The 13,471-nt window shown below is 38.9% G+C and overlaps 1 protein-coding gene across 3 annotated transcripts in view; it reads right to left on the minus strand.

Annotated features, from left to right (window-relative positions):
• Window positions 1-13,471, minus strand: part of FAM168A (family with sequence similarity 168 member A) — a 176,539-nt gene that overhangs the window by 143,750 nt on the left and 19,318 nt on the right. Inside the window, exon 1 of one of the 3 annotated variants that reach the window (XM_045816299.2) lies at window positions 900-8,552. The exons of the other annotated variants lie outside the window; for them this stretch is intronic. The gene's annotated coding sequence lies outside the window, so the exon portion shown is untranslated. Of the gene's footprint in view, window positions 1-899; window positions 8,553-13,471 lie in introns of those variants that run through there. 3 annotated transcript variants of the gene reach the window in all.

Here is a 13,471-nt window from a genome sequence, read left to right on the forward strand (position 1 = left end):
GTTCCCTCTCTTGCTGGCTGTCTCTCTCTCTCTGTCAAATAAATAAATAAAATCTTTAAAAAAAAAAAAACATATAAATCAAGAGCATTTGGTTCAGGTTTCATGCCAATAAGGCTATGTCCATGGTATTCCCTATGCCTGAAGGATAAACTCATAAATGTTAAACTGTTTTTCCAGAAGAAATGTTTTATTTTCTCCTTTTAAGTCCTCTTTCTCTCCTAGGCTTCCAGGAAATTCAGGAGTAAATTGTAACTCACCTACAGCAAGTGGGGAGACCCATATATTATTCTATTTTAATTAGAACTGAATAATTTTTATAGTAGTTTATTAAGTTATTATTATCGGCTACTCTAAATTGTTTGTGGAATGAATATACTAAAGACCATACAAATTTGGTAAATCTATATCCTCACAAATATATTAAAATTATGGCATATAGGACTGAAAATGGCAAAGCCATTCACTTAAAAAAAAATCTATAAACCAAGATCCTTAACAAGCTTCCTCTCATTACTGAAGTGACTTTATTTTTATATCTGTATCATTTAACTAAGAGGTAAAAAGTGGTACTTTACTCACTTTGGACAATAAAAAATTTTTTGGATAGTTTAAGTATCCTCTTATCCTATACGATTCTTGTTCTTGAGGTACAATGCTGCAATTTTAGGCGGGACTGTGATTCAAAACATTACAGGGGAATATTAACAGCTATATGGCCTCTCCCTCTCTCTCTCTCTCTCTCTTTCTTTCTTTTTTTTTTTTTTTTTTTAAGATTTTAAGTAATCTCTACACCCAATGTGGGGCTAAAACTTACAACCCTGAGATCAAGAGTACCATGCTCCTCTATGACCTCTCTTCATCTCTCTGACCCTTATCATAAATGGGAGAATAATACTTACCCCAATGAGCTCTTTTGGAGATTATAAAAGACAACATATGCAAATCATCTAGCAGGTCCTCAGGAAATTGTATCATCGGATTCAGACCCTGGTCTACAATCCAGATGTCCTGCTTCAAGGTGAAAGTGTTTTCCAGCACAGAATGAAGTCTATAATGCTAGTTAGTTAGACTTTTTCCATTTGATTTCTTCCTTAATCCGGTTTTGAACTTTAAAGCTCAATAAAGAACTAAAGATTACCCACTAACAGGGTAACTCTGCCAGAACTTGGGCAAAACATTCCCTGGGCACCAGTCAAGTGTATTTAGCAAAGCAATATTCACAAGGGACCAGGGAGGAAGAATTTACTAAGCTATTCAGTAGGATATCACTATACTATACACTACCCTTGTGACCAGAATTTCCAATGCCACTACTCTGTATCTTTCATTATTTAATACTGATGCGATGGATTGATGAAATCAATGAAACTCTGCCAAGCAAGACAAGACTCGCAGATGGCCTTTCAAGCAATTCCAGATCAACATTTCATCCCTATCAGGCATTTTACTCACCGTGTATCTCTATCATTCACCTAAGCCAGAATGCTCAAACATTCCTAGTATATGCTCTGGAAGGATCACTCACTCTATTTTCCACCATAACACAACCAACAAAGTCAGCACTCTCACCTGTTAACTGATAACCTAACTACTGATGACAACACTACTTCTCTAATAGCTATCTACTAAGTACTATTAGCTCAGTGTGGTTTAGAAATAATTTATGTAGAATGCCTACACAATGTGCAGCCTAAAGAAAGTATACCATAAATTGTAGATGCTACTGTCATCACTAATAACTATTCATGAATGCCCACTATTCTATCAATGTTGTGCTGAGCCCTGGCGGGAAACAACAGGCATAGATGCATTCTCATGCTCAGAGAGTATACAATCTAGTTGAGAGAAAACAAGGTAAGTGTTATATACAAGTATATAATTAAATGGTGAAAATTGTGTGCCATAAACTACGTGCTGAAGGAAACCAGAAAGCTTTCCTTCTATTAACTCACAAAAACTCTTGAGTCAGGCAGCAGCAATTATTATTCTCATTTTATAGAAAAAAACTGAGACCAAGAAAGAAAAAAAAATTCCTATCAATGTTCATAGAGATCATTCATTTATGCGTTTAACAGATTCTAGGCCATGCACCATGCTAGGTGTGGAAGAGAAACAGAGCAGTTAGGACTCTTTCCGTTGTACATAACAGAAAACTCACTCCAAACTACTTTAAACAAAAAGTCTCATTATCGGTTTAAGTAACTGAAGCCCAGCATTAGGGAAGACTTGGGAGGAGGCTCAATTCAGAACTCAAAGTCACCATCTTCATCTCCTTACTCTCCCTTCCTTGATGTTGGTTTTATCACAAGCCAAACTCTCCTCTTATGGTGGCAAAATAGCTTAACAGTTTCTAGTCCTTCTAGAAGCTAACCCTCTAGTCCAATAAGATTGGGAGATGGTCTTTTGTAGTAGCTCCCACAGATGTCCAAAATATCCAGTTTAGACCGGCTTGGAACATATATTTACCCCTAAACCAATCACTGCAGCCAGAGGAACATGATGTGCTAGTTAGCTTGGGCCTGGCTCAGATACACCAGAGCTAAAAAGTTCCTACCCAAACCACACAGAGCAAAAGAGGGAGGACGTATGGTTCCTAAAGCCAACATCTGAGACCATTACCAAGATAAGGGGGAAGCTAAAGAAGCAAATTATAAATGTCCACTACAAGGAACACTGCGACTGTGCTCTCAGGAAGACAGAGTTTAGGGCAATGGTTTGCAAGTGCAGATGTCTGGTATTAAGAAGTTAGAGGTACGGTTTGTGAGAAGGAAACATAACTGAAGTACAATGTAATAAGTGCCACAGTGCATATGTGAACAAAATGTCACGGCATTCAGAAACAAAAAGGCACTAAGGCTACCTGGGGTACACAGGGAAGTCTTCACAGAGGTGATATACTGACCAACCTCAGTCCTAAAGAGAACGGGTCAGGAAGCAAATCCCCAGCTACAACAGCACAACCAAGGTTTCCGGACTTCTCTCAGCCTTTTCACTAGCAGGTTCTAATGGGATGAGAGGAAGATGGTACTGAAGCATCGATAGGGATGACTGCCACAGAAGCTCATTTAAACCAGCTCTGATAACTGCTCAGTACTTAAATACACTGTAAAGGCCTTGTCCACACAAGCAACAGAACCACAAAGACCCCGCCAACCCTACTGAAAGATGTTCAGCTAGATACAGTCATGATCCAAACACAGAATTAGACATTCTGTCATTTTCCGGCATGTTAGCCCCTTCACCTACCACCATGCTGCCTCTTTTCCACTATAAGGGTTGAAAGCTCAAAGACAAAAGTACCAAACACACTAAGCTGAGGCCACATTATCATATGACAAAACAAGTTAAAAGAAAATGCCACAAAACAGACATCTGCACACATGCAGTTTATGCTTATTGAGAAAGCATGATATACCAAAAAGGAGGAAGAATTTGGGGTCTGCTTTGGTATCCACAACTTACTAACTGTGTAACCCTGAGCAAGCCACTTTTCTGACCCTCAGATTCCTCACCTGTCAAATGGGAAACATGAGTATAACACCTTCCTTCAAGGAGCTATTATAGAATAAATACATATAAAGCAAGGGAAAGCACTTGGTCAAATTGTAAAGCACCGTGTAAATGTTAGTTACTATGTTCTTTAACTTTGTGGAATAATGTTTCAAAGTATTACATGACTTCTACTTTTATAAAGAGCAAAAGCCTCACTGCTTCAAAACATAGGGACTTGAGGACAAAAATGTTTCCAAGGAAAGCTTATAATAAAAACAATACCACACTAAACATCGGTGATTTGTTTTAAGAGCTGGTATGCAATTAAGAGGATTCCACTGTTTCACCAGGCTCTTGCGGCATCCAATTAAGTAATAATATGAGAGAGGAGCTCTTAATTACGGAGGAAAACTTCCACAAGCCAGTGACAGGTGTGCAGGGCTCAAGCTGAGATCAAAATAGTTGACTACAGCATTAATCCCCCCTTCCCTCTTTTCCAAAGACACTTAGTTTGCATGCAATTAGTTGAAAAGTAAACCAGACCAAATGACTGCCATATTTCAAGCTTTATTACCATTTATCACATTAACATCTACCAACTGAGTTTTAAAGGATTAACACCAAAACAGATGGTTTAAATCCACAATAAGTGAGTTTCAGTGATCAGAAATGATAATGACCATGCTGAATTTACACTCATCACTAAGATGGTACTATGTTTCCCTCAATTGTATCAATTGTAAATTGAAGCTATTCCTTTTTCATTTTCATTTACTTTGTAAATAATTTAAAGAATGAAACTATCTTTAAGGGGATACATTTTTTCCAATTTGCCTACCTTCCCTCCAAAACATATAGCAAACCTCTTTTGTCCCTTGACTTAATAAAAACTAAAGTCAAATATCCAACATTTATTTTGCACATTACAGACAATGCTTTTAGCAGCACCTGCATAAAAGCCAAACTGGGCACATGCCCAAAATCCAAAGGGAAAAATAATTTTCCCACAAGGGTGATTATTCTAAGGTCCAAGTACGACCTTTCAAGGAGATGGACTCTTACAAATTAAACTGTTTATGTAAATTCTAAACACATGACAGGGTGATGAGGATGCCACAAAAGCATCCATTTGTTGAGACAGCCCTTTTCAAGCAGGGTTACTCTTGACTGCCAAAGAAAAGAGTTCCCTGGAGGTCAAATCTCCAAATGTGGTGTTGGGAAACAACTCCCGAGAAATATGTACACACATAGGATGAGTCATTATGATAAGAAAAACACAGGATTTGGATTCAAGTACCAGTCTGTCATATACTCCATTCATTCAAACAATTATTGAGTAGCTGCTCTCTACCAGGCAGAATACTGAGTGCTGATGGTATAAGGAAGACACGGAACAAACTGGTACAATGAAGTATTACAGGTTCTATGACAGGCATCAACCCGGGAGAAACATGAAGAGAAAACAGTCAATTATACCTGGAAAAGGGAGCAACAGCTTTATAGAGGAAGTGATGTTGGTGCTAGATTTTTTAAAATAAAACTAGGCTGTGTATGCCAAGTTGAGAAGAGGAGGAGAACCATTCGGGCAGAACAAACAGCATGAGTAAAGGTTTGGCAGTATAACATTATATGTTAAATCCTGGAGATGCCAAGTGGTTTGGCGGGGTGAGGCTGAGAGGGAGGTCACGGAAGGTGACCCTGGCAGGAGAGAGAAAAATGAAGACTACTATCTGGGCGAGAGATGCTAAGAGTCTGAGCTGAGACAACAGCTTTGGGAATGGAGAGAAAGGCACAGATTTGAGACATGTATAGGTGATAATATCTACACCGTGATGTGATGACAGAAGTATGGGAAGACGAGGAAATCCCAAATTTCTAGTTTGGGTGACTGAGAGAATGGTGGTGTCATTCACTAAGATAAATATAAATACAAGAGAAGAAGGTTTGGGCAAAAAGAGAGTTAAGTCCAGTTTTAAGCCAATCATGTAATTTTAAGCCAATCGCTTAAAACTTCACAATCAGTTTTCCAGTTAGTAAAATGATTATAATATCAAATACTTCAAAGGCTGTGGTGAGTATTAAACAGAATAGGAGATGGGGGAATGGGCTCTGTTATTACTACCTTCTACCTAGGACTCTGTGGAAGAGACTGCTATTAGTACCCATCTTCCCTTTCTTCCTTTTAGTATAGACAACCCTACCCTCATTTTCTGCCAAGATCTGAGGCACATGCAACGCAGCTGGAAGCTACATTTCTCGGTGCTACTTACGACTAGGTATGCCATGTTTCTAAGTACAATGAATGAGATGCCCGGAGAAAGGATGTGCTTAACTTCCAGCTCTTTTTTAAAAGATACTGTGTGCCCTCTATTCTCTCTTCTCCCTTCTCATGAGCTAGAAGGTGGATGTGCTAATAAGCTGGCTTAAGCTTGTCCTCTACTGAGGACACCATCCTGGTAGTGCAACAGAATAAAAGTATTCTGGATCCCTGGATGATTTCATGGAGCAGAACCTCTGCCCAGCCTGGTCATAACAGAACTCTCTCTTAACTGTTATGTAAGAGATAAACGTCTATCTTGTTTGAGCCACTCAATTTTTTAGTCTGTTTCAGCGGCTATCCTATACTCTATATACCCTCCCAAAATTGTAAAACCTGCAAGACAACTGTGCAAGACAAATTTCAGGGCCCTAAAAATCTACTTATATATTAGTAGTACCTTCAAGACTAGAAAGGGGAACATTCGTGAGTACATAAGCACACGTGCACTCAGACATAAAGTGAGGAATGATGTGTGCCAACTGTCAGAGCAGGACCAGGCCTGTAGTCAACTAATCAAGATTGAAAATTCTTATTTTTGATCTCATACAGTTTCCACATTAGAACAACTCTTAAAAGATCCAGTAATATGTAGATTACTACCTGACACTCAAATCTACAATCTGGAACAAAGGGGTCACTTATGACATTCCTAGGTGAGGGTTAATTTAAATGAACATAAATGTCAGACAAAAATAAGAAGAAAGGCTTAGGAATTCTCAGACGTTCTGAACTATAATCATACCTAAAATACGTCAGGGCAATGTACCTGGGAAACCAAGTAGCTAGGCTATGACATGACTATTTGAATGTGATTTGCCTAGAAGCTAAATGAAGAAAAACCAGTTTTTTTCCCAAGGACCTGGAAGGAGGCCATTCATGGAACTGGTGCTATTAGGATGTTCATATCAAAAGCCACACTATTTGTATGCAGGACAGATGAGCCAATACACTTTAGCTTGTAACTCTGACCATGTGACATCACCTTTAGGGCAATATCTGGTTTCAAAACTGCCCAAGTAATAGCTTCCAAAGGAAAAAGTGTGTCGTGCAAAAAGTAGAGAAACCTAGGTTCTAGTCTCGGGTTCTCCAATTTCAAACTATATGACCTTGGACAAATCAACTGACTTCCCTGGGCTTCCAGTTCCTTCTCTGTAATATAGGAGAGAGGGAGAGTGGAGCAGATGATGATATCTTCCAGGCTTAGGAAGTTCCAGAGTTTTTAAATATTCTAATGACATACTACTGAGCTAGCCTACTATTATTTTAATGTCAATATTTCCGTGTAAAAAAGAGAAGTCACAAGATAGCATCGCTTCAATTTATTTAAGATGCAAACTTAAACAAAGAAGTACTGGAAAACTAATTTGCCACTGTCACATCTTCTTCACAGAAACACATAAACACACAAGAAAGAAAAGGAAAGAAAAGAACCTGACAAGGCAATCAAAAGTGTCCAGTATAATTAAGTCCACACAACACCAGAAAAATGGCTTCTTCAAGGATTACAAATGCATAACCGCAATCCATCTCTCACACGAAGACTCTATTTTAGATAGTGACCATATACTGGCTTAGCAATATTAAATGTCACTATAATTACTGTATTATATTAACATATACTGTAATATATTACTATATTAGTTACTGTAATTCTCAAACAGAATCAAATAGTGGCCAAGAATGAAGCAAAGGAGAATGCATGATACCAAAGTAAACTAGCAATTTTAGTATCATCACTCTTTAATAGTAACAGACGTAGCATAAATTCTTGCAATCATGCATTCAGCAACCTTTACAGAAAATATGCTCTGCACAAGGTACTAGGAAAAGAGATTCTCTCTTTCTCTCTCTCTCTCTCTCATGTCCACACAGGTGCAGATGCACATACACAGAGTTGTCCTATCTACTCTCAAGAAGCTCTCAGTCTAACTACCAGGGAATTTTGCTCCTTGGATTTAGAAAAGAAAGGCACACGGAAAGATTTTTTTTTTTTTTAAGATTTATTTATTTGAGAGAGAGAAAGCACGCACAAAAGCACAGGGCGGAGGGGCAGAGGAAGAGAGAAATAGGAGCAGACTGACTACGCTGAGCGCAGAGCCCAATGTGGGGCTCGATCTCATGACCCTGAGATCACGACCTGAGCCGAAACCAAAAGTCAGACACTTAACTGACTGTACCACGGAGGTGTCGCCAGGAAGATTTTTCTTAAGGCTGCCTATCTTCATTTATTCCAGATAAAGGAATTTATTTTCCATATCTTAAAAGATTACTGTGCATTCCTAAGAACACAGATGTGTAGCTCTAATCAACAGCAACAGTATGATTGAGGGGAAAAAATACAGGAGTTGGGAGTCAGGAGATGTAAGATTCGGAATCCAGATTCTGACATACAGCAAATGTATAACCTGTATAACTAATTCACTTCACTCTTCCCCACCTATAAAATGGATGCAGCATCATACCTGCTTCACAGAGGTTAAGGCTCAAATAAGATAGATAACACATTTTACATATACCTATATATTTTTTTGTTGTTAATATTTATTTCATTTTATTTATTTTAAATTTTTTTATTATATTATGTTAGTCACCATACAGTACATCCCCGGTTTCCGATGTAAAGTTTGATGATTCATTAGTTGCGTATAACACCCAGTGCACCATTAGTTGCGTATAACACCCAGTGCACCATGCAACACCCAGTGCACCATGCAATACTCCTTATTACCCATCACCGGTCTATCCCATTCCCCCACCCCCTCCCCTCTGAGGCCCTCAGTTTGTTTCTCAGAGTCCATAGTCTCTCATGTTTCATTCCCCCTTCTGATTACCCCCCCTTTCTTTATCCCTTTCTTCCCCTACCGATCATCCTAGTTCTTATGTTCCATAGATGAGAGAAATCATATGATAGTTGTCTTTCTCTGCTTGACTTATTTCACTTAGCATTATCTCCTCCAGTGCCGTCCATGTTGCAGGAAATGTTGAGAACTCGTTCTTTCTGATAGCTGAGTAATATTCCATTGTATATATGGACCACAACTTCTTAATCCAGTCATCTGTTGAAGGGCATCTCGGCTCCTTCCACGATTTAGCTATTGCGGACAATGCTGCTATGAACACTGGGGTGCATATGGCCCTTCTCTTCACTACGTCTGTATCTTTGGGGTAAATACCCAGTAGTGCAATGGCTGGGTCATAGGGTAGCTCAATTTTTAACTTTTTAAGGGACCTCCACACTGTTTTCCAGAGTGGCTGTACCAACTTGCATTCCCACCAACAGTGTAGGAGGGATCCCCTTTCTCCACATCCTCTCCAGCAATTGTTGTTTCTTGCCTTGTCAATTTTTGCCATTCTAACTGCGTAAGGTGGTATCTTAGTGTGGTTTTCATTTGAATTTCCCTGATGGCTAATGATGTTGAACATTTTTTCATGTGTCTGTTAGCCATTTGTATGTCTTCATTGGAAAAGTGTCTGTTCATATCTTCTGCCCAATATACCTATATATTCTTACAAGCTGTTTCTCAGAAAATGTAGTGTAGAGGTTAAGTACGTAGACTCTGAAGTCAGACCGCTTGAGTTCTTTTTTTTTTTTTGAAAGGGGATACAAGTTTACTGAATACACCGCAAGGGAGCAGGGGACACGGCAGCAGGGGAGAGGCTGTCTGCCCAGACTGCTTGAGTTCTAAACACAGGTGCGTCCCTTTGTTAGTTATGAGACTATGTTACTTCCTCTCTCTGAGTTTCAGTTTTCTTCAATTAAATGGGGATAATGAGGATTAAAATAAATATTGAACTTGGCACAATGCCTGACATACAGCATAGTGTCAGCTAGCATCATCATCATTAGATCTGTACTGAATACAGTTAATACAAAGATGAAAAAATACATGGTCTTGCCCCAAAGAGCTATCAGTTTAGTGCAAGTAACAGGTAAGTAAAAAGAAAAATATTACATAACATAAAATACTTAACAAAGAAATAATTATGCAAATACCAGCTGACACTATTATATATGAAGTTAATATGATAGAGTAAATCACGCCGATTCTGAATGGGGCCTATGGAAATCCATCTCCCACCTAATCACTGCAACAATTTCATACTAGCAGGCAGAATAGAAGAAAGAAGTCTAAATATGTACTTATAATCAAATAAGATGGAGACTCTGAAACTATCCTGTACAACAAACACTCTACCCCAATAACCAATAGTAAAGGCAATGACCCAGACAACATAATGCAGTCACTTGTAGTAAAAAAAACAACAACAAACAAACAAACAAACAAAAAAAACTTGACATGCCCCTGAAAGAAAAATGAACTGGTGGCAGCACCAAAATCCAGAGCTTTCTTCATATGAAAAAATATTCAACCAATACACTGCAGCATTCAGACACATCAATAATTAAACACATTAAAAATTTTGGTTGATGTTCCACTTAGGAAAAATATCATCTGCATTACTGAAACGCTGTAAACAGAACCAATTTTCAGGGAAGAAATAACCTGAATATGACTACATAAAATTAAGCTTTCCAGTCTGTGAAAAGAGATCCCCCACTTGTCAGCCACCTGCACCTCTTTTAAATGAAAATACGCCAATGTGCTCACCTGAGAGCCACCAATCGCTTCATGTACAATAAGCACAAGATTCACCTGGAACTTGCCCCCAAACATGGACACACTTAACTGTGGGGGGGGGGGGGGTAGGGAGAGCTAGGAACAAAACAAAATCTGTTTTAACTTCTGTGCATATTCCTAGAAGACTTAAAACTGGGATTTCAACTTGAGTGTCCTCATGAGAGAGACTACAGCCATTACCACCACCCTTACTCTTTCAACCAATTCTCCATACAACGCCTAGTGTTCTAAATTTTCCTAATCAAGGAGCCTCCCTCTTCCTTGCTCTATGGATCAAGATTAGACCAAGATCCTAAACCTCGTATCTAAGCTCTTCTCTAAATCCCCTTGGCCAGCCTCACAGTTGTACTTTCACCCTCACCCCATTCTCACCTCCATCATCTAGTTACATTCATTCACCCAATACTTTCTCTGCTCAAGGACCTCATTCTGGCTTCTTCTCTTCAACTGTCCCAAGAGCCAACATAAAACTCATCAAAATATCTCCTTTTTACAGTTCAAGTGAAATTTCCCTCTTAAAATGGTACTGAATTCTTACTAAGCCCCACCTAATCTATGAAAGTCACATAATTACTATCTCACCTAGCATTTTTCAATTTTTTTTTTTTAAGATTTATTCATTTATTTGAGAGAGAGAGGGAAAGAGAGAGCACAAGCAGGGGGGAAGGGCAGAGGGAGAAGCAGACTCCCTGCTGATCAGGGAGCTGGATGTTGGGGCTCGGTACCAGGACCCTGGGATCATAACCTGAGCCGAAGGCAGATGTGATGTTCCGCCGACTGAGCCACACAGGTGCCCTGCATTTTTCAATTTAAAAGGCATTTTCATATCTATTATCTCATTTGATCCTCACAACAAATGAGAAGATCAGCTATTATTATCCCTATCCCAAATCTTAGCCAGAGAAAGTCAGGTGTCCCAAGAAACTCGGCAGGGAAGCAGCAAAGATGGAACTCCAACAAGTTTGTGTGATCACAAATCCAATGCCCTGACCACATATGCACTCACTCTTCTGACCAAGTATAAACGACGAACCAGCTGTATGTCCCTTAAACAAATTACCTAGTTTGGGCAGCAAGTTCCTCAAGAAAAATGAACTCTGTCAATTTAACAGCATCAACATAAAATGTAACATAGTGGCACTAGAAGTCAGCCAGCTTTTAGTAAATCCTATAGTCAATAGTAACAGAAACATCAAATTATCCAATAGTTCACTACTCCTAGAGTTAGTCTAAAGGAAGAAAACCGACATTTATTGAGCTTCTACTATGCTACTGGCATGTACCAGGCACTATCACATACATTAACACTACTATTCCTAGTAAATGGGTATCGTATCCCTATTTTGCGAATGAGCAAAATGAGGTTTATCCAAGGGCTAAGGGTTAGCCAATGCGGGTTAAGAGATTTATCCAAGATCACCCAATAAGTGGCAGTGGCAAGATTTAAAAACCCAGTCCCCAGGGTGCCTGGGTGGCTCAGTTGGTTAAGCCACCCAACTCTTGATTTGGGTTCAGGTCATGATCTCAGGGTTGTGAGCTCGAGCCCCAGGGAGGGCTTCAAGCCCAGCTTAAGAGTCTCTCTCTCCCTATGTCCCTCCCCTGCCTTCCCCTCTAAAAAAATTAAAAATAAAAATAAAAACCCAGTCCCCAAACTCCAAATCTAAGGCTATTTCCAGAGGTTGATTATACCATGCTTTGGTCCCTTTCAAAGCATTCTTAAACAGTTTATGTTTGGAAGGCCTTTAACTTTGGTAAGATAATCAAAATACTCCAGGTACCTTACTGATGTAATACAAGGTAAGATGACAGGAAGAACAATTAGATAGATAGATAGATAGATAGATAGATAGATAGATAGATAGATAGATCTGAATCTGATGGTAGGTACTAATTCATGTATATTACTGAGCCAACTGCTATAAGATCTAAGAGTTTAACAAAAACTTCAATGTCGCTTCAGAATGTCTTATACTATAATTAAAAACCTAGCATGAGTTTTTAATCTGGTAAACTGCCTGCCACTTATTAGCTGAGATACCTTAATTTGGTTACTTCTCCAAACTTAAGTTTCTGCTTATGTGAAACAGAAACAGTATCACCTCTCAGGGTTCTAGTTAAGATTTAGAGATTATGGATTTAAAACACCTCGGAGCAATGTCTAGCACGTGGTAGCTATTATCATCCTTTGCCCTCTGTGGATATGTTTCCAGCAAAAACATGTAGATGAAAATTAAAAACTCCAACATATGATTTTCCAAAAATAATGGGATGTTTGGTAGCATGAAAAATATTCAGATAATTTAAATTTTTTATTTTCATTTGCCACCGAATACACAAAATCTTAAAAACAAAACAAAACAAAACAAAAAAAAACTATGACAATCAAAAGCAAACTCAGCTATTTTTCTCTGAATCCCTAAGCAGAATTTCTTCCCTGTTCAGAAGATCCTCTAGTTACCTAGTAACCACCTGCCAGCCCCAAACTAAAGAAAATTGGCTCTGCACTGGGCTAATTACTCAACCAGCCTGAACAATCTAAAACGAAGTCTAGAATAAAGGGAATTGTCAGCCAGAATATTAGTGAAATTATCCACAACAGGAGACCTGAGAATCCAAATACCACCGGGCAGTTATTTCCATGAGAATAAAATCACAATTTATGAGCCCCGCAAATTATACCATTATTAAAACAAACATCCCATTGAGGCTACAGCTATCAGATAAATGGCTTTATTGTCCCCATTGTTTCATCCACTGCAGCAAAGAGGTGCAAACTGAATGAGCAGTTACCAGAAGCAGCAATTTCTAGGAAATTACAATGCAGACCTCCATCTTAAAGTTCCCTTTGTGTTGGGCTCTAAACGCTCTGAAGGGGAAAAGGGGAACAGAGAATCAACTCTTCTCCACCGCCCCCAAACTCAAAGACCCTGACAACTTTACAAGCAGAACTCACCAGTTTTCCTATTTGTTCCCCCACCCCCAGTAAGTCATTCCTGAGCTCGCCCAGGAGGAAGAATCT

Source organism: Ursus americanus, chromosome 16 (assembly GCF_024610735.1).
Source record: "Ursus americanus isolate L20-20 chromosome 16, mUrsAme1.1.p, whole genome shotgun sequence".
In the NCBI taxonomy this organism is placed as follows: domain Eukaryota; kingdom Metazoa; phylum Chordata; class Mammalia; order Carnivora; family Ursidae; genus Ursus; species Ursus americanus.